The following is a 19,144-nucleotide window of genomic DNA, read 5'->3' on the forward strand; positions in this document are numbered from 1 at the left end:
CGTCGAATGATATATAGAAAAAAACATTAGTGCGTTGCTGGAAACATACAGCGTTCTTGATGGCCGTAAACTTCTATGGTTTTGTTTCTGAGAGCCGCCCCGTTTGAAAGCAGATTGCCGGTGCAGACGCTACACAGTGGTGGAACAAGCATTCAGTGGCGTTGTTGTCAACATGTAAGTGATCACAAATCTCGCCGCGGCCACTTTGATAGGAAAAACGGCCAATTTCAGCAACGAACGTTTTTTCAACCCATATGAGGGCTGATATGAAATCCACCACGCGTACAAGTCGGATGCATGTTCAGATTGAATTCCGCCGTTTTTCGGGTAGTAAAATGCTTCGAACTCATATCTAACGAACCAATAAAAATCGAAGGGTGCTTTAATTTCAAACAATGAAAACCGATCTTACCACTTGTTGACAACAATTTGTTCACCGGGGGCCGACCGAAAAATTTAGTAGGGGGGGGGGCGGCATTTTGTCGAAAAAATGAAAACTTCCGAAACGCGATTGTTTCCATTCCTGAATAAAAGGGCATGGTCCACTTAGTGAGTAAGTGTAGCGGCAAGTGTTTCTGTGCATGCAAACAGTTTGTGCAGCTATTGCGAAATCTACATCGAGCGCCGTTTGGGAGAGTTTTTTGGAAATAACTTCAAAACTATACGTGCGTTCATGTTTTAAGTGATACCATCGTGTTTGCTGTGCGATTGCACGTCGAATGATATAAAGTAAAATCTTAGTGCGTTCCTGGAAACATATAGCGTTCATGATGGCCGCAGATTTCCATGGTTTTGTTTCTGAAAGCCGCTCCGTTTGAAAGCCGATTGCCGGTGCAGACGCTACACAGTGGTGGAACAAGCATTGAGTGGCGTTGTCAACATCCAAGTGATCACAAATCTGGCCGCGGCCATTTTGATGCGAAAAACGGCCCATTTCAGAAACGGACATCTTTTCGACCCATATAAGGGCCAATAAGCAATCTAGCCCGCGTACAAATCGGATGCATGCTCAGATTGAAAACAGCCGTTTTTCGGCTAGTAAAATGTTCCAAACTCATATCTAGCCAACCAATGAAAATCGAAGGGTGCTTTAACTTGCAAACGATGTAAACCGATGTTACCACTAGTTGAGAACATTTTTGATCGCAGGGTGCCGACCGAAAATTTTTCGGCGGCCATTTTGTGGAAAAAATGGAAATTTTCCAAACGCAATTATTTTAGTTCTGAATGAAACGGCATTGTCCATTTAGTGTGTAAGTGCAGCGGCAAATGTGTCTGTGCATGCAAACAGTTTGTGCAGCAATTGCAAAGTCAACATCGAGCGCTGTTTGAGAGTTTTTTTGGAAAACAACTTTAGAACTATACGTGCGTTAATGTTTTAAGTTATACCATCGTGTTCGCCGTGCGATTGCACTTCGAATGGTATCAAGTAAAACATTCGTGCGTTGCTGGAAACGTATAGCGTTCTTGATGGCCGCAAAGTTCCATGGTTTTGTTTCTGAGAGCCGCTCCGTTCGAAAGCGCATTGCTGGTGCAAACGCTACACAGTGGTGGAACAAGCATTCAGTGGTGTTGTCAACATCCAAGTGATCACAAATCTGGCCGCGGCCACTTTGGTGCGAAAAACGGCCCATTTCAGAAACGGACATCTTTTCGACCCATATAAGGGCCAATAAGCAATCTAGCACGCGCACAAATCGGATGCATGCTCAGATTGAAAACAGCCGTTTTTCGGCTAGTAAAATGCTCCAAACTCATATCTAGCCAACCAATGAAAATCGAAGGGTGCTTTAACTTGCAAACGATGTAAACCGATGTTACCATTAGTTGAGAACATTTTTGATCGCAGGGTGCCGACCGAAAATTTTTTCGGCGGCCATTTTGTGGAAAAAATGGAAAGTTTCCAAACGCAATTTTTTCAGTTCTGAATGAAGCGGCATTGTCTATTTAGTGTGTAAGTGCAGCGGCAAATGTGTCTGTGCATGCAAACAGCTTGTGCAGCAATTGCAAAATCAACATCGTGCGCTGTTTGAGAGAGTTTTTTGGAAATAACTTGCAAACTATACGTGCGTTAATGTTTTAAGTTATACCATCGTGTTCGCCAGGAGATTGCACGTCGAGCGATATATAGTGAAACATTAGTGCGTTGCTGGAAACGTACAGCGTTCTTGATGGCCGCAAATTCCCATGGTTTGTTTCTGAGAGCCACCCCGTTTGAAAGCAGATTCCGGTGCAGACCCTACACAGTGGTGGGACAGGCATTCAGTGGCGTTGTTGTCAACATGCAAGTGATCACAAATTTTCCCGCAACCACTTTGATGCGAAAAACGGCCCATTTCAAAAACGGATGTCCTTTCGACCCATATGAGGGCCAATATGAAATCCAACACGCGTACAAATAGGATCCATGTTCAGACTGAAAACAGCCGTTTTTCGGCTAGTAAAATGTGCCAAACTCATATCTAACGAAGCAATGAAAATCGAAGGGTGCTTTAACTTGCAAACGATGTAAACCGATGTTGCCACTTGTTCACAACATTTTTGATCACAGGGTGCCGACCAAAAATTTTTGGGGGGCCATTTCATCGAAAAAATTAAAAAATTCCATACGTGATTTTTTCATTTTTGAATGAAAGGTCATTGTCCATTTAGTGTGTAGGTGCAGCGGCAATGGCTTCTGTGAATGCAAACAGTTTGTGAAGTAATTTAAAAATCAACTTCGAGCGCCGTTTGACAGACTTTGTGGAAAGAACTTCAAAACTCTACGTGCGTTAATGTTTTAAGTTGTACCATCGTATTCGCCATGCAATTGCGCGTCGAATGATGTATCGTAAAACATTGTGCGTTGCTGGAAACATATAGAGTTCCTGATGGCCGCAAATTTCCATGGCCTTGTTTCTGCGAACGGCTCCGTTTGAAAGCAGATTGCCGGAGCAGACCCTACACAGTGGTGGAAGAAGCATTCTGTGGCGTTGTTGCCAACATCCAAGTGATCACAAATCTGGCCGCGGCCACTTTGATGCGAAAAACGGCCCATTTCAGAAACGGCCGTTTTTTCGACACATATGAGGGCCAATATTCATTTCAGCACGCCTACAATTCCGATCCATGTTTACATTGAAAACAGCCGATTTTCGGGTAGTAAAATGTTCCATTCCAACATTTTTGATCACCGGGTGCCGACTGCAGTCTTGTGTCGTCGACGCGGACGTGCCGTCTGGCTGGCCGTCTGGTCTGGCCGTCTGGCTGGGCCCGTGCGCCGGGTCGGCCAGCGATTTGCGACCGACGGCGAGGAGTGCTCGCCCCGCAGCGCATGGGAACAAGCTCACATGCTACTTTGCAGAGCATCTTGTTGCAACTTGAGTCATCCGCGGAATCTCCGTTGGTCGAGACGCGCAGCGGTTGCGTCGGCACAGTCGCGCGTGACCGGAGGTCGCCGACGGTTTGCGTCCATGGAGCGCTCGCCGGCACCGACGACGCTAGTGCGTTGTTCGTCACGTCACCCGACAGGCAATCACGGATGACGTGACGTGCGACAATGCCGTACGGCCTCCGGCTGCGGTGCCCGTGCATGGAATACAGCCGACGGCCAGTCGGCTGTGTTCTTCGGCCGACGGCCAGCCAGACGGCACGTCCGCGGCGACGACACAAGACTGCTTTGCCTCGAGGCGTCACGCCAAACGAGGAACGCCGGTCGCAAAACTGCGACCACACGGAAGGCCGCAGTTGCCCAACGCATACGGACATTGCAGTGAAGTGCCAAACCCACAGCCGGCCGGCCAGCCCGGGGAACGGGCGGGGGCTACACGGCGGAGTGCTACACAGTCCGGGGTCATGGGAAGAGTCTTGTGTTGATTCCATATGATTACACTAATGCACAGATCAAATATTAATCAGTACAGCACGTGCACACGCGACGCCAGCAGAAAAAGCAGGGGGGGGGGGAATGTCTTGATCATTGTTGCGTAAATACACCGACACACGGATTAGATGAGAATAAGTAGAACATAATTCAGGCAATGGGGCAGCACTTCGTTGTGAATTTGATTGCATTCGTGTCATTCGATTGCACCAATACACCGAACAAATCAGGATCAATTGCACCCACATAATGGGCACAACAGCCTACGGGGGGGGGGACATCTCGTGATGCGGTGAATACACTAATACACAGGTCACATAAATCACTAGGACAACGGGAGGGGCGCCAGCACTACACTTTGATCTGACCGAAAATGCCGAGAATCGATGCAGATGCAACTGCAACAGGTTCATTTGTGTCGTGCCGGCCGCTGTCGCTCTTGATGGGCGACGTGCACGCGCCTGCCCCGTGCGCCGGGTCGGCGAGTGATTAGCGTCCGACGACGAGCAGTGCTCACCCCGCCGCGCATGGGCACGAGCTCACATGACAGTTTGCAAAGCATCTTGTTGCACCTTGAGTCGTTTACGAAATATCCGCTGGTGGAGACGCGCAGCGGTTGCGTGGACACACTCGCGCGTGACCGGAGGTTGCCGTCGGTTTGCGCACATGGAGCGGTCGCCGGCCCCGAAGACGCAAGTGCGTTGTTCGTAACGTCACCCGACTGGCGATCACGGATGACGTGGCCAGACATCGGTCACGTGACAGCACACCGTCACTATCAATAGATGCCCATTGTTACCTAGATGGAGAAGACGTCCTCCCACCGCGCCTGTGGGCGCGAAAGTGACGCTGGGACGCGCGCCGCTACGGTCGAAACTCTCCAAGCCGCTGCTACTAGAGATTGTCAGCATGGGCTCTAGATGGCTGTCGCACCGGGCGCCGAGAGCCAAGTTGGTCGTCCTGCGTCTGCGGTGGTGGCGCGTTCCCGGCAGCTGGGGAGTTTAGTTGCCTACTTGTTGAATGTTAAGTGCGGCGTCGCCCCGCGTCACGTGGTAGAGCGCGGGCGCGAATCGCAAGCGAAGACGCCCATGCAGCAGAAGAATGGCGCCAGGCAGGGAAGGCCGCACGGCCTCAGGCTGCGGTGCCCGTGCGCTGGAGCATGCAACACAGCCGGCCATTGGACGGCCCGCAGAAGATGTGTGAATGCGACGCTGCCGGCTGAGACATCTGGTCACAGAGCGTGCAACACTGATATGCACGGCCGGCGGCCACGGTCATTGTCAGGCGTTTCGTCTGTATGGCGTTCGCTTGCACAACCATGTGATGCGCTGGCGTTGCATGTTGCCGGCCCGACGGCATGCGCTAGTGGTGACATGGGATCGGCCGGCCATCCAGGCCAAACCGCGGCAGGGCGAGAGGAAGCTCAAGTAACCCCGCCAATGCTCAAAAATGACTTCAATATTCTGGCCCCATGTAGGGGGGGGGTATCATATATGATGCTGATCAGAACAGATTTGCATTGATGAAAGATCATGTTTCATTATAGGAAATGGCAAAAAGACAAACGGATGCGCTCAAGGCTGTGCAGCGCATTTACACGCAGCCGTGGGCAGGTGCTGCTAGTTCCAGCCGGTGAGCTGCTGGTGCCAGCATGGTCTCTAGATCGCTGTCGCACCGGGCGCCGAGGGCCAGGTTGCTCGTCCTCCGTCTGCGGTGGTGGCGCGTTCCCGGCAGCTGGGGAGTTGTGTTGCCGACCTGTTGCATGTTGAGTGCGGCGTCGCCCCGCGTCACGTGGTAGAGCGCGGCCGCGCATCGCAAGCGAAGACGCCCATGCAGCTGAGGAATGGAGCCAGGCCGGCAAGGCCGCACGGCCTCCGGCTGCGGTGCCCGTGCAGGGAACACGGCCGACCATTGGACGGCCCGCAGGCGATATGTGAGTGCCACGCGGACGACATAGACATCTGGCCGCAGGGCGTGCGACACTGATAAGCACAGCCGGCGGCCACGGTCATTGTCAGGAGTTTGGTCTGTATGGCTTTCGCTTGTACAACCATGTGATGCGTTGGCGTTGCATGTTGCCGGCCCGACGGCACGCGCTGTTGGTGACATGGTATCGGCCGGCCAACCAGGCCAAACCGCGGAAGGGCGAGAGGAAGCTCCTGTAACCCCGCCAACGTTCAAAAATGAATTCAATAACCTAGTCCACATGTACGGGACGTATCAGATACGATGCTCATCGGAACAGATTTGTATTCATAAATGGTCATGTTTCATTATAGGAAATGGTAAAAGGACAAACGGATGCGCTCCGTGCTCTGCTTCGCATTTACACGCGACAGTGTTTTACCAAAAAAGCCGTATTTCCCTAATGCCACGGAACGGTGTGGCGTGCCGCCAATGGGGTGAAGCCATGGCTCACCCCGCTGGCTATGGTGGGCATGGGAGGGGGGGGGGGAAGGTGTCGGTGGGAGCCGCATGCGCCCCGTCATTGCTCCCTGGATTGCAGGCCTCAGGCCGTCGGCGACCTCACCGCAGCCAGACGGCACGTCCCCGGCAACGACACAAGACTGCGTCGCCTCGAGGCGTCACGTAAGGCGAGAAACGCCGGTGGCAAAACTGCGACCACACGAGAAGGCCGCAGTTGCCCAACGCCTATGGACATTGCAGGTAAGTGGCAAACCGACAGCCGGCCTGCCAACCCAGGGAACGGGCGGGGGATACACGCCGGAGTGCTACACTGTCAGGGGTCACGGGAAGCATCTCGTGTTGATTCCATATGATTACACTAATGTACAGCTTAAATAATAATCAGTACAGCACGTGCACACGCGCCGTTAGCAGAAAAAGCAGGGGGGGGGGAATGTCTTTATCATTGTTTTGTAAATACACGAACACACGAATTAGATGAGAATAAGTAGAACAGAATTCAGGCAATGTGGCAGCATCTCGTTTTGATCATCATTCGATTGCACCAATACACGGAAAAATAACGATCAATTGCCCCCACACAATGGGCATAGAACCCTAAGGGGGTGGGGTGGCAAATCTCGTGATGCGGTGATTACAGAAATACAATGATCAAATAAAACAGTAGGACAAGGGTAGGGACGGTAGTACTACACTTTGATCTGAGCGAAAATGCCGAGATTCGATGCAGATGCAACTGCAACAGGTGCATTTGTGTCGTGCCGGCCGCTGTCGCTCTGGAAGGCTGACGTGCACGCACCTGCCCTGTGCGCCGGGTCGGCTAGCGATTTGCGACCGCCGGCGAGCAGTGTTCACCCCACCGCGCATGGGAACCAGCTCACATGCCGCTTTGCAGAGCATCCTGATTCAACTTGAGTCGTCCGCGCAATGTCCGTTGGTCGAGACGCGCAGCGGTTGCGTCGGCACACTCGCGCGTGACCGGAGGTCGCCGACGGTTTGGGCCCATGGAGCGGTCCCGGCGCCGACGACGCCAGTGCGTTGTTCGTCACGTGACCCGACTAGCGATCAAGGATGACGTGACCAGACTTCGGTCACGTGACAGCACACCGTCACTATTAATAAGTGTCCAGTGTTGGCGACAGGTGGAACACGTCTCGCACCGCGTCTCTGAGCGTGCAACTGACGCCGGGACGCGCGTTGCTACGCTCGAAAATCTTCAAGCCGCTGCTACTAGAGAGTGCCAGCACGGCCGCTAGATGGCTGACGCACCGGGCTGCGAGACACAGGTTGGTCGTCCTCCGTCTACGGTGGTGGTGCGTTCCCGGCAGCTGGGGAGTTATGTTGCCAACTTGTTGCATGTTGAGTGCTGCGTCGCGCCGCCTCACGTCGTGGAGCGCGGCCGAGCATCGCAACCGAAGACGCCCATGCAGGTGCACTTACTTCGAATGGCAATCGCAACGAGATGCTGACCCATTGCCTGAATTATGTTCTACATATTCTCATCTAATCCGTGTGTTGGTGTATTTAGGTGACAATGATCGAGACATCCCCCCCCCCCGCCGGCTTTTTCTCCTAGCGGCGCGTGTGCACGTGCTGTACTGATTATTGTTTGATCTGTGCCTTAGTGTAATCATATGAAATCAACACGAGATGCTTCCCGTGACCCCGGACTGTGTAGCATTCCAGTGTGTAGCCACCGCCCGTTCACTGGGTTGGCCGGCCGGCTGTGGGTTTGCCACTTCAATACAAGTTCCTTATGTGTTGGGCAACTGCGGCCTTCTCGTGTGGTCGCAGTTTTGCCACCTGCGTTCCTCGTCTGGCGTGACGCCTTGATACGACGCAGTCTTGTGTCGTCGCCGCGCACGTGCTGTCTGGCTGGCCGTCTGGTCTGGCCGTCTGGCTGGTCCAATGGTTGGCTGTGTTCACTGCACGGGCACCGCTCCCCAGGTGCACTTGCTTCGTTCCGGCCGCTGTCGCTCGGAAAGGCCGACGTGCACACGCCTGGTGCCGTGCGCCGGGTCGGCGAGAGATTAGCGACCGACAGCAAGCAGTGCTCACCCGGCCGCGCATGGGCACCAGCTCACATGACCCTTTGCAGAGCATTTTGTTGCAACTTGAATCGTCTGCGCAATCTCCGTTGGTCGAGACGCGCAGCGGTTGCGTGGGCACACTGGAGCGTGACCGGAGGTCGCCGACGTTTTGCACCCATGGATCGGTCGCCGGCGCCGACGACGGCAGTGCGTTGTTCGTCACGTCACCCGCCTGGCGATCATGGATGACGTGACCAGACATCGGTCACGTGAAAGCACACCGTCACAATCAATAGGCTCCCAGTGCCGCCTTCGAGAGGCAGAACACGTCCTCGCACCGCGTCTGTGCGCGTGCAACTGACGCCGGGACGCGCGTCGCTACGTTCGGAAATCGCCCCTCCGCTGCTAGTGCCAGCATGGCCGCTAGATTGTGGTCGCACCGGGCGGCGAGAGCCAGCTTGATCGTCCTGTGTCTGCGGTGGTGGCGCGTTCCCGGCAGCTGGGGAGTTGTGTTGCTGACTTGTTGCAAGTCGAGTGAGGCGTCGCACCGTGTCACGTTCTAGAGCGCGCACGCGCATCGCCAGCGAAGACGCCCATGCAGCTGAGGAATGGCGCCAGGCCGGCAAGGCCGAACGGCCTCCGGCTGCGGTGCCCGTGCAGAGAACACAGCCGACCATTGGACGGCCCGTGGGCGATATGTGAAAGCCACGCGGCCGGCAGAGACATCTGGCCGGAGGGCGTGTAACACTGATATGCACAGTCGGCGGCCATGGTCACTGTCAGACGTTTCGGCTGTATGGCTTTCGCTTGTACAACCATGAGATGCGTTGGCGCTGCACGTGTCCAGCCTAACGGCACGCGCTGTTGGTGACATAGCATCGGAAGGCAAACCAGGCCAACACGAGGAGGCAAGAGGAAGCTCGAGGAACCGCGCCAATGTTCAAAAATGAGTTCAATAATCTGGTCTCCATGTAGAGGACGTATCAGATATGAAGCTGATCAGAACAGATTTGTATTCACAAAAGGTCATGTTCTTTATAGGAAATGGTAAAAAGACAAACGGATGCGCTCCATGCTCTGCAGCGCATTTACACGCGACAGTGTTTTACCAAAAAAAGCCATACTTTCCTAATGCCACGGTACGGTGTAGCGTGCCGCCAATGGGGTGAACCGCTGGCTCACCCCGCTGCCCATGGTGGGCATGGGCGGGGGGCAGGCCGTAGTCGGGAGCCGCATCTGCCCAGTCAATGCTCCATGGATTTCATGCCTTAGGCCATCGGCGACCTCACCGCAGCCAGACGGCACGTCCTTGGAGACGACACAAGACTGCGTCGCCTCGAGGCGTGACGCAAGACGTGGAACGCCGGTGGCAAAACTGGGACCACACGAGAAGACCGCATTTTCCCAACGCCTACGGACATTGCAGGGAAGCGGTAAACCCACAGCCGGCCGGCCAACCCAGGGAACGGGCGGGGGCTGCACGCCGGAGTGCTACACTGTCCGGGGTCACGGGAAGCATCTCGTGTTGATTCCCTATGATAACATTAATGTACAGATCAAATAATAATCAGTACAGCACGTGCACACGCACCGCTAGCAGAAAAAGCAGGGCGGGGGGGGGGGGAGAATGTCTTGATCATCGTAATGTAAATAGACCAACACACGGATTACATGAGAATAAGTAGAACGTAATTGAGGCAATGGGGCAGCATCCCGTTGTGATTGTCATTCGATTGCACCAATACACGGAAAAAAAATGATCAACTGCACCCACACAATGGGCATACAACCCTAAGGAGGGGGGGGGGGGACATCTCGTGATGCGGTGATTACACAAATACACAGATCAAATAAAAGACTAGGACAATGGAATGGGCGGCAGTACTACTCTATGATCTGAACCGAAATACCCAGATTCGATGCAGATGTAACTGAACAGGTGCATTTGTGCCGTACCGGCCGCTGTCGCTCTGGAAGGCCGACGTGCACGCACCTGCCCCGTGCGCCGGGTCGGCTAGCGATTTGCGACCGACGGCGAGCAGTGCTCACCCCGCCGCGCATGGGAACCAGGTCACGTAACACTTTGCAGAGCATCTTGTTGCAACTTCAGTATCCGCGCAATCTCCGTTGGTCGACACGCACAGCGGTTGCGTCGGCACACTCGCGCGTGACCGGAGGTCGCCGACGGTTTGCGCACATGGAGCGGTCGCCGGCGCCGACGACGCTAGTGTGTTGTTCGTCACATCACCCGACAGGCAATCTCGGATGACGTGACCCGACATCGGTGACGTGGCAGCACACCGTCACTATAGATAGGTGCCTAGGATTGGCGAGAGGCAGAACACGTCCTCGCACCGCGTATCTGAGCGTGCAACTGACGCCGGGACACGCGTCGCTACGGTCGAAAATCGCACAGCAGCTGCTAGTGCCAGCATGTCCGCTACATCGCTGTCGCACCGGGCGCCGAGAGCAAGGTTGCTGGTCCTGCGTTTGCGGGGGTGGCGCGTTCCCGGCAGCTGGGGAGTTGTGTTGCCGACATGCTGCAAGTTGCGTGCGGCATTGCGCCGCGTCACGTGGTAGAGCGCGACCGCGCATCGCAAGCGAAGACGCCCATGCAGATGAGGAATGGCGCCCGACTGGCAATGCCGCAACGGCCTCCGGTTGTGGTGTCCGTGCAGGAAACACAGCCGACCATTGGACGGCCCGCAGGCGATGTGTGAATTCCATGCAGATTTCCTGGCAGACACATCTGGCAGCAGGGAGTGCAACACTGATATGCACACCCGGCGGCCACGGTCATTGTCAAGCGTTTGGTCTGCATGGCGTTTGCTTGTAGAACCATGTGATGCGTTGGCGTTGCATGTTGCCGGCCTGACTGCACGCGCTGTTGGTGACATGGCATCGGCCGGCCTACCAGGCCAGAACGCAGAAGGGGAGTGGAAGCTCCAGTAACCCCGCCAATGTTCAAAAATGAGTTCAATATTCTGGTCCCACGTAGGGGACGTATCACATATGATGCTGATCAGAACAGATTTGTATTCATAAAAGCTCATGTCTCATTACAGGAAATGGTAAAAAGACAAACGGATGCACTCAAGGTGTGCAGCGCATGTATACGCGACAGTGTTTTACTAAAAAGGCCTGCTTCCATAATGCCACGGTGGGGTGTAGCGTGCCGCCAATGGGGTGAGGTGCTGTCTCACCCCGCTCCCCATGGTGGGCATGGGCGGAGGGGAAGGCCGTCCGCGGGAGCCGCACCGCCCCACAATGCTCCCTGGGTGTCAGGCCTTAGGCCGTCGGTGACCTCACCGCAGCCAGATTGCACGTCGGGTGCGACGACACAAGACTGCGTCGCCTCGAGGCGTGACTTCAAGCGAGGAACGCCGGTGGCAAAACTGCGACCACACGAGAAGGCCGCAGTTGCCCAACGACTACCGACATTGCAGGGAAGCGGCAAACCCACAGCCGGCCGGCCAACCCAGGGAAGAACCGGGGGCTACACGCCGGAGTGCTACACAGTCCGGGGTCACGGGAAGCATCTCGTGTTGATTCCATACGATTACACCAATGCACAGGTCAAATCGTATTCAGTACAGCACGTGCACACGCGCCGTTACCGGAAACAGCCGCAGGGGGGGGGGGGGGGAATGTCGTGATCATTGTCACGTAAATACACCAACACACGGATTAGATGAGAATAAGTAGAACATAGTTCATACAATGGGGCAGCATCTAGTTGTGATTGTCATTCGATTCCACCAATACCCGGAAAAAAAATAAGGATCAATTGCACCCACGCAGTGGGCATGCAACCCTAGGGGGGGGGACATCTCGTGATGCGGTGATTACAATACTACACAGATCAAATAAAACACTAGGACAAGGGGAGGTGCGGCAGTACTACACTTTGATCGGAGCCAGAATGCTTAAAAAGTGGTGCAGATGCAACTGCATCAGGTGCATTTGTGTCGTGCCGGCCGCTGTCGCTCACCAAGGCCGACGTGCACGCACCTGCCCCGTGCGCCGTGTCGGCTAGCGATTTGCGACCGGCGGCGAGGAGTGCTCACCCCGCCGCGCATGGGAACCAGCTCACATGACACTTTGCAGAGCATCTTGTTTCAACATGAGTGGTCCGCGCAATCTTTGTTGGGCGAGACGTGCAGCGGTTGCGTCGGCACACCCGCGTGTGACCGGAGGTCGCTGACGGTTTGTGCCCGTGGAGCGGTCGCCGGCGCCGGTGATGCCAGTGCGTTGTTCGTCATGTCACCCCACTGGCAATCACGTATGACGTGACCAGACATCGGTCACGTGACAGCACATCGTCACTATCAATATTGGCCCAGTATTGGCAAGAGGCAGAAAACGTGCTCGCACCGCGTTTTTTGGCCTTCAACTGACGCCGGGACGCGCGTCGCTACGGTCGAATATCGCGCAGTCGCTGCTATTGCCAGCATGGCCGCCAGATCGCTGTTGCACCGGGCACCGATTGTCGGGTTTGTCGTCCTGCGTCTGCGGTGGTGGCGCGTTCCCGGCAGCTAAGGAGTTGTGTTGCCGACTAGTTGCATGTTGAGTTTGGTGTCGCCCCGCGTCACGTGGTAGAGCGCGGCCGCGCATCGCAAGCGAAGACCACCATGCAGCTGAGGAATGGCGCCAGGCCGGCAATGCCGCACGGCCTCCGGCTGCGGAGCGCGTGCAGGGAACAGAGCCGACCATTGGACGACCCGATGGCGATGTGTGAATGCCACGCTCCCGGCAGCGACATCTGGCCGCAGGGCGTGCAACACTGATATGCACAGCCGGCGTACATGGTCATAGTCAGGCGTTTGGTCTGCATGGCGTTGGCTTGTACAAGCATAGGATGCGTTGGCGTTTCATGTTGCCAGGCTGACGGCACGCCATTTTGGTAACATGGTATCGGTCGACCAACCAGGCCATCCCGCGGCGGGGGCGAAAACAAGCTCCAGGAACCCCTCCAATGTTAAAAATGAGTTCGATATTCTCGTCCCCATGTAGGGGACGTATCAGATATGATGCTGATCAGAAAAGAATTCTATTCATCAAAGGCCATGTTTTATTATAGGAAACGGGAAAAAGACAACCGGATGCGCTCATACTCTGCAGCGCATTTACACGCGACAGTGTTTTACATAAAACCCATACTTCCATTATCCCACGGCACGGTGTAGAGTGCCGCCAATGGGGTCAAGCGCTGCCTCACCTCGCTCCCCATGGTGGGCATGTGCGAGGGGCAATGCCGTCGGCGGGAGCCGAATCCGCTCCGCCAATGCTCCCTGGATTCAAGGCCTTAGGCCGTCAGTGACCTCACCGCAGCCACAAGGCACGTCAGCGCCACGGCACAAGACTGCGTCGCCTCGAGGCGTGACGCCAAGCGAGGAACGCCCGGTGGCAAAACTGCGACCACACTTAAAGGCCGCAGTTGCCCAACGCATACGGAAATTGCAGGGAAGTTGCAAACCCACAGCTGGCCGGCCAGCCCAGGAAACGGGCGGGGGCTAACGCCGGAGTGCTACACAGTCTGTGTTCACGGGAAGCATCTCATGTTGATTTCATATGATTACACTAATGTACAGATGAAATAACAATCCGTACAGCACGTGCACACACGCCGCTAGCAGAAAAAGCAGGGGGGGGGGGGGTAAATGTCTTGAACATTGTCATGTAAATACACCAACACACGGATTAGATGAGAATAAGTAGAACATAATTCAGGCAATGGGGCAGCATCTCGTTGTGATTGTCATTCGATTGCACCAATACACGGAAAAATAAATATCAATTGCACCCACACCATGGGCATACAACCCTAAGGGGGGGGGACATCTCGTGATGCGGTAATTGCACAAATACACAGATTAAATTAAACAGTAGGACAAGGGTTGATGCGGCAGTACTACACATTCATTTGAGCCAAAATGCCGATAAGCGAAGCAGATGCAATTGCAACAGGTGCATGTGTGTCGTGCCGACCGCTGTCGCTCTGGAAGGCCGACATGCACGCGCCTGGCCAAGTGCCCCGGGTCGGCGAACGATTAGCGACCGACGGCGAGCAGTGCTCAGCGTATGGGCACCACCCCGCAGCGTATGGGCACCAGCTCACATGACACTTTGCAGAGCATCTTCTTGCAACTTGAGTCGTCCGCGCAATCTCCGTTCGTCCAGACGCGCAGCGGTTGCGTCGGCACACTCGCGTGTTACCGGAGGTCGTGGACGGTTTGGGCCCATGGAGCGGTCGCCGGCGCCCACGACGCCAGTGCGTTGTTCGTCACGTCACCCGACTGGCGATCACGGATGACGTGACTAGACATTGGTCACGTGACAGCACACCGTCACCATCAATAGCTGCCCATTGTTCCCGAAAAACAGAACACACCCCCGCACCGCGCCTGGGGGCGCGCAACTGACGCCGGTATGCGCGTCGCTACGGTCGAAAATCTTCGTGCCGCTGCTATTAGAGAGTGCCAGCATGGCCGCTAGATGGCTGACGCAACGGGCGGCGAGACACAGGTTTGTCGTCCTGCGTCTGCGGTGCTGGCGCGTTCCCGGTAGCTGGGAAGTCATGTTGCCGACTTGCTGCATGTTGAGTGCGGCGTTGCGCCGCGTCACGTGGTAGAGCGCGGCCGGGCATCGCAAGCGAAGACGCCCATGCAGCTGAGGAATGACGCCAGGCCGGTATGGCCGCACGGCCTCCGGCCGCGATGTCCGTGCAGGGAACACAGCCGACCATTGGGCGGCCCGCAGGCGATATGTGAGTTGCCACGCGGACGACATAGACATCTGGCCGCAGGGCGTGCGACACTGATAAGCACAGCCGGCGGCCACGGTCAATTGTCAGGAGTTTGGCTTGTATGGCGTTTGCTTGTACAACAATGTGATGCGTTGGCGTTGCATGTTGCCGGCCTGACGGCACGCGCTGCTGGTGACGTGGTGTCGGCCGGCAAACCGGGCCAAACCGCGGCAGGGCGAGGAGAAAACTCCAGTAACACCGCCAATGTTCAAAAATGAATTTCAATATTCTGGTCCCATGTAGGGAACGGATCAGATATGATGCTGATCAGAATAGATTTGTATTCATAAAAGGTCATGTTTCATTATAGGACATGGTAAAAAGACAAACGGATCTGCTGAAGGTCTGCAGCGCTTTTACAACGCGACAATGCTTTACAAAAAAAAAAACTATACTGCCATAATGCCAGGGTACGGTGTAGTGTGCTGCCAGTGGGGTGAAGCGTTGGCTTACCCCGCTGCCCATGGGTGCGTGGGGAAGGCCGTCAGGGGGGGCCGCATCCGCCCCGTCATTGCTCCCTGGATTGCAGGCCTTAGGCCGTCGGCGGCCTCACCGCAGCCAGACGGCACGTCCGCGGCAACGACACCAGGCTGCGTCGCCTCGAGGCGTGACGCCGAGCGAGGAACGCCGGAGGCAAAACTGTGACCACACGACATGGCCTCAGCTGCCCATTGCTTACGGACATTGCAGGGAAGTGGCAAACCCACAGCCGGCCGGACAGCCCAGGGAACGGGCGGGGGCTACACGCCGGAGTGCTACGCAGTCCAGGGTTACGGGAAGCATTTCGTGTTGATTCCATATGATTGATCTAATGCACAGATCAAACAATAATCAGTACAGCACGTGCACACGCGCCGCAAGCAGAAAAACAAGAGGGAGGGGGGTTGGGGGCGTGGGCTGGGGTTGGGGGGGGGGGGGGGCGGAGGGAATGTCTTGATGATTGTCACGTAAATACACCAACACACGGATTAGATGAGAATAAGTTGAACATACTTAAGGGAATGGGGCAGCATCTCGTTGTCACTGTCGTTCGATTGCACCAATACACCGAAAAAATAATGATCAACTACACCCACACAGTGGGCATACAACCCTAAGGAGGGGGGGGGGGGGGCATCTCGTGATGCGGTGATTACACAAATACACAGATCAAGTAAAACCTTTGACAAGGGGAGGGGTGGCAATGACTTTTTTGTAAAAACACTGTCGCGTGAACATGCGCTGCAGACCTTGAGTGCATCCGTTTGTCTTTTTACCATTTCCTGTAATGAAACATGACCTTTGATGAATACAAATCTGTTCTGATCAGCATCATATCTGATACGTCCCCTACATGGGGACCAGAATATTAAACTCATTTTTTGAACATTTGCGGCGTTACTGGAGCTTCTTCTCGCCCCTCCGCGGTTTGGCCTGGTTGGTCGGGTGATGCCATGTTACCAACAGCGCGTGCAGTCAGGCCGGCAACATGCAACGCCAACGCATCACCATGGTTGTACAAGCGAACGCCATACAGACCAAATGCCTGACAATGGCCATGGCCGCCGGCTGTGCATATCAGTGTTGCACGCCCTTGCGGCCAGATGTCCTCAGCCGGAAGCGTGGCATTCACACATCTCTTGCGGGCGGTCAGAATGGTCGGCTTTGGTTGCCTGCTCCAGCGCACGGGCACCGCAGTCGGAGGCCCTGCGGTCTTGCCGACCTGGCGCAATTCCTCAGCTGCATGGGGCGTGTTCGCTTGCGATGCGCGGCCGCGCTCTACCACGTGACGCCGGGGCGACGCCGCACTTATCATGCAACAGGTCGGCCAACACAACTCCCCATCTGCCGGGAACGCGCCACCACCGCAGACGCAGGACGACCAACCTGGCACTCGGCGCCTGGTGCGAGAGCCAGCTAGCGCCCATGCTGGCAATCTCTAGTGGCAAGCGGCTTGGAGAGTTTCGACCGTAGTGACGCGCGTCCCTTCGTCAGTTGCACGCCAACCAACGCGGTGCGAGCACGTGTTCTTGCTTCTCGCCAATACTGGGCACCTATTGATAGTGACGTTGTGGTTTTACGTGTACCGATGTCTGGTCCACGTCATCCGTGATCGCCAGTCGGGTGACGGGACGAACAACGCACTGGCGTCGTCGGCGCCGGCGACCTCCTCTCACGCGCGAGTGTGCCGACGCAAACCGCTCCTGTCTCGACCAACGGATATTGCGCGGACGACTGAAGTTGCAACAAGAAGCTCTGCAAAGTGTCATGTGAGCTGGTGCTGATGCGCAGCGGGGTGAGCATGCTCGCCGTCGGTCGCAAATCGCTCGCCGACCCGGCGCACAGGGGCAGGCGCGTGCACGTCGGCCCTTCCAGAGCGACAGCGGTCGGCACGACACAAATGCACCCTGTTGCAGTTGCATCTTCTGCATCGATTCTCGGGATTTTGGATCAGATCAAAGTGTAGTACTGCCGCCCCTTCCTTGTCCTAGTGTTTTATTTGATCTGTGTATTTGTGTAAACAACCGCATCACGAGACATCCCCCTCGCTTAGGGTTGTAGGGTCCACTGTGTGGGTGTAATTCATTCTTGTTTCTTCCTTGCCGTGCATTGGTTTGCAATCGAGTGTGACAATCACAGCGAGATGCTGCACCCTATTGCCTGAATTATGTTCTACTTTATTCTCATCTAATCCGTGTGTTGTGTATTTACGTGACAATGATCAAGACCATTCCCCCACCTGCCATTTCTTCCTGCTATCGCGGCGGCGTGTGCCACGAGCTGTGACTGACTTATTATTTGTTTCTGTGCATAGTGTAATCATATGGAATCAACACGAGCATTCTGTCCCTGCCTGCGATACACTCCGTCCGTGCTAGCCACCGACCAGTACCAGTGGGTTGGCCGGCCGGCTGTGGGTTTGCCCTGTACCCCGCAAACCGTCGGTAAATCGGGTTGGCGTCACGCCTCGAGGCCGGACGCAGTATTGTGTCCCGCCCCGCGGACGTGCCGTCTGACTGCTGGTGAGGTCGCCGACGGACCTAAGGCCTGCATTCCAGGGAGCATGACGGGGCGGATGCGGCTCCCGCCGACAGCCTTGTCCCCCCCCCCCCCCCAACCCATGCCCATCATGGGGAGCGGTGTGAGCCAGCGCTTCACCCCATTGGCGGCACGCTTCACCGTGCCGTGGGATTATGCAAGTATGGCTTTTTTTGTAAAACCCTGTCGCGTGTAAATGCGCTGCAGAGCCTTAGCGCATCCGAATGTCTTTTTATCGTTTCCTATAATGAAACATGACCTTCTATGAATACAAATCTGTTCTGATCAGCATCATATTTTATACGTCTCCTACATGGGGACAGGAATATTGAACTCATTTTTGAACATTGGCGGGGTTCCTCGAGCTTCCTCTTGCCTCCTCGTGTTGGCCTGGTTTGCCTTCCGATGCTATGTCACCAACAGCGCGACCCGTCATGCCGGCAACATGGAACGCCAACGCATGACTTGGTTCTACAAGGAAACGCCATACAGGCCAAACTCCTGACAATGACGATTGCCACCGGCTGTGCATATCAGTGTTGCACGCCTTGCGGCCAGATGCCTCTGCCGGCAGCGTGGCATTCACACATCGCCTGCGGGTGGTCGAATGGTCGGCTGTGTTCCCTGCACGCGAACCGCAGCTGGAGGCCGTGCGGCCTTGCCGGCCTGGCGTCCTTTCTCAGCTACATGGCGTCTTCTCTTGTGATGCGCGTCCGCGCTCTACGACGTGACGCGGGGCGACGCTGCACTAAACATGCAACAAGTCGGCAACACAACTCGGCAGCTTCGGGGAACGCGTACACCACCGCAGACGCAGGACGACCATCCTGACTCTCGGCGCCCGGTGCGACAGCGATCTGGCGGCCATGCTGGCACTGGCAGCGGCTGGGCGATTTTCGACCATATTGACGCGGGTCCCGGCGTCAGTTGCACGCCCACATACGCGGTGCGTGCACGTGTTCTGCCTCTCGCCAATACTGGGCACCTATTGATAGTGACGGT

At 55.6% G+C, this 19,144-nt stretch overlaps 1 pseudogene; it reads right to left on the reverse strand.

The window, feature by feature from the left end:
• Nucleotides 1-15,256: 15,256 nt before the first annotated feature.
• LOC119108750 (uncharacterized) lies at nucleotides 15,257-15,422 on the reverse strand (annotated as a pseudogene).
• Nucleotides 15,423-19,144: the final 3,722 nt, after the last annotated feature.

Source organism: Pollicipes pollicipes, unplaced genomic scaffold (genome assembly GCF_011947565.3).
Source record: "Pollicipes pollicipes isolate AB1234 unplaced genomic scaffold, Ppol_2.1 Scaffold_6686;HRSCAF=7923_pilon_pilon_pilon, whole genome shotgun sequence".
In the NCBI taxonomy this organism is placed as follows: Eukaryota; Metazoa; Arthropoda; class Thecostraca; order Pollicipedomorpha; family Pollicipedidae; genus Pollicipes; species Pollicipes pollicipes.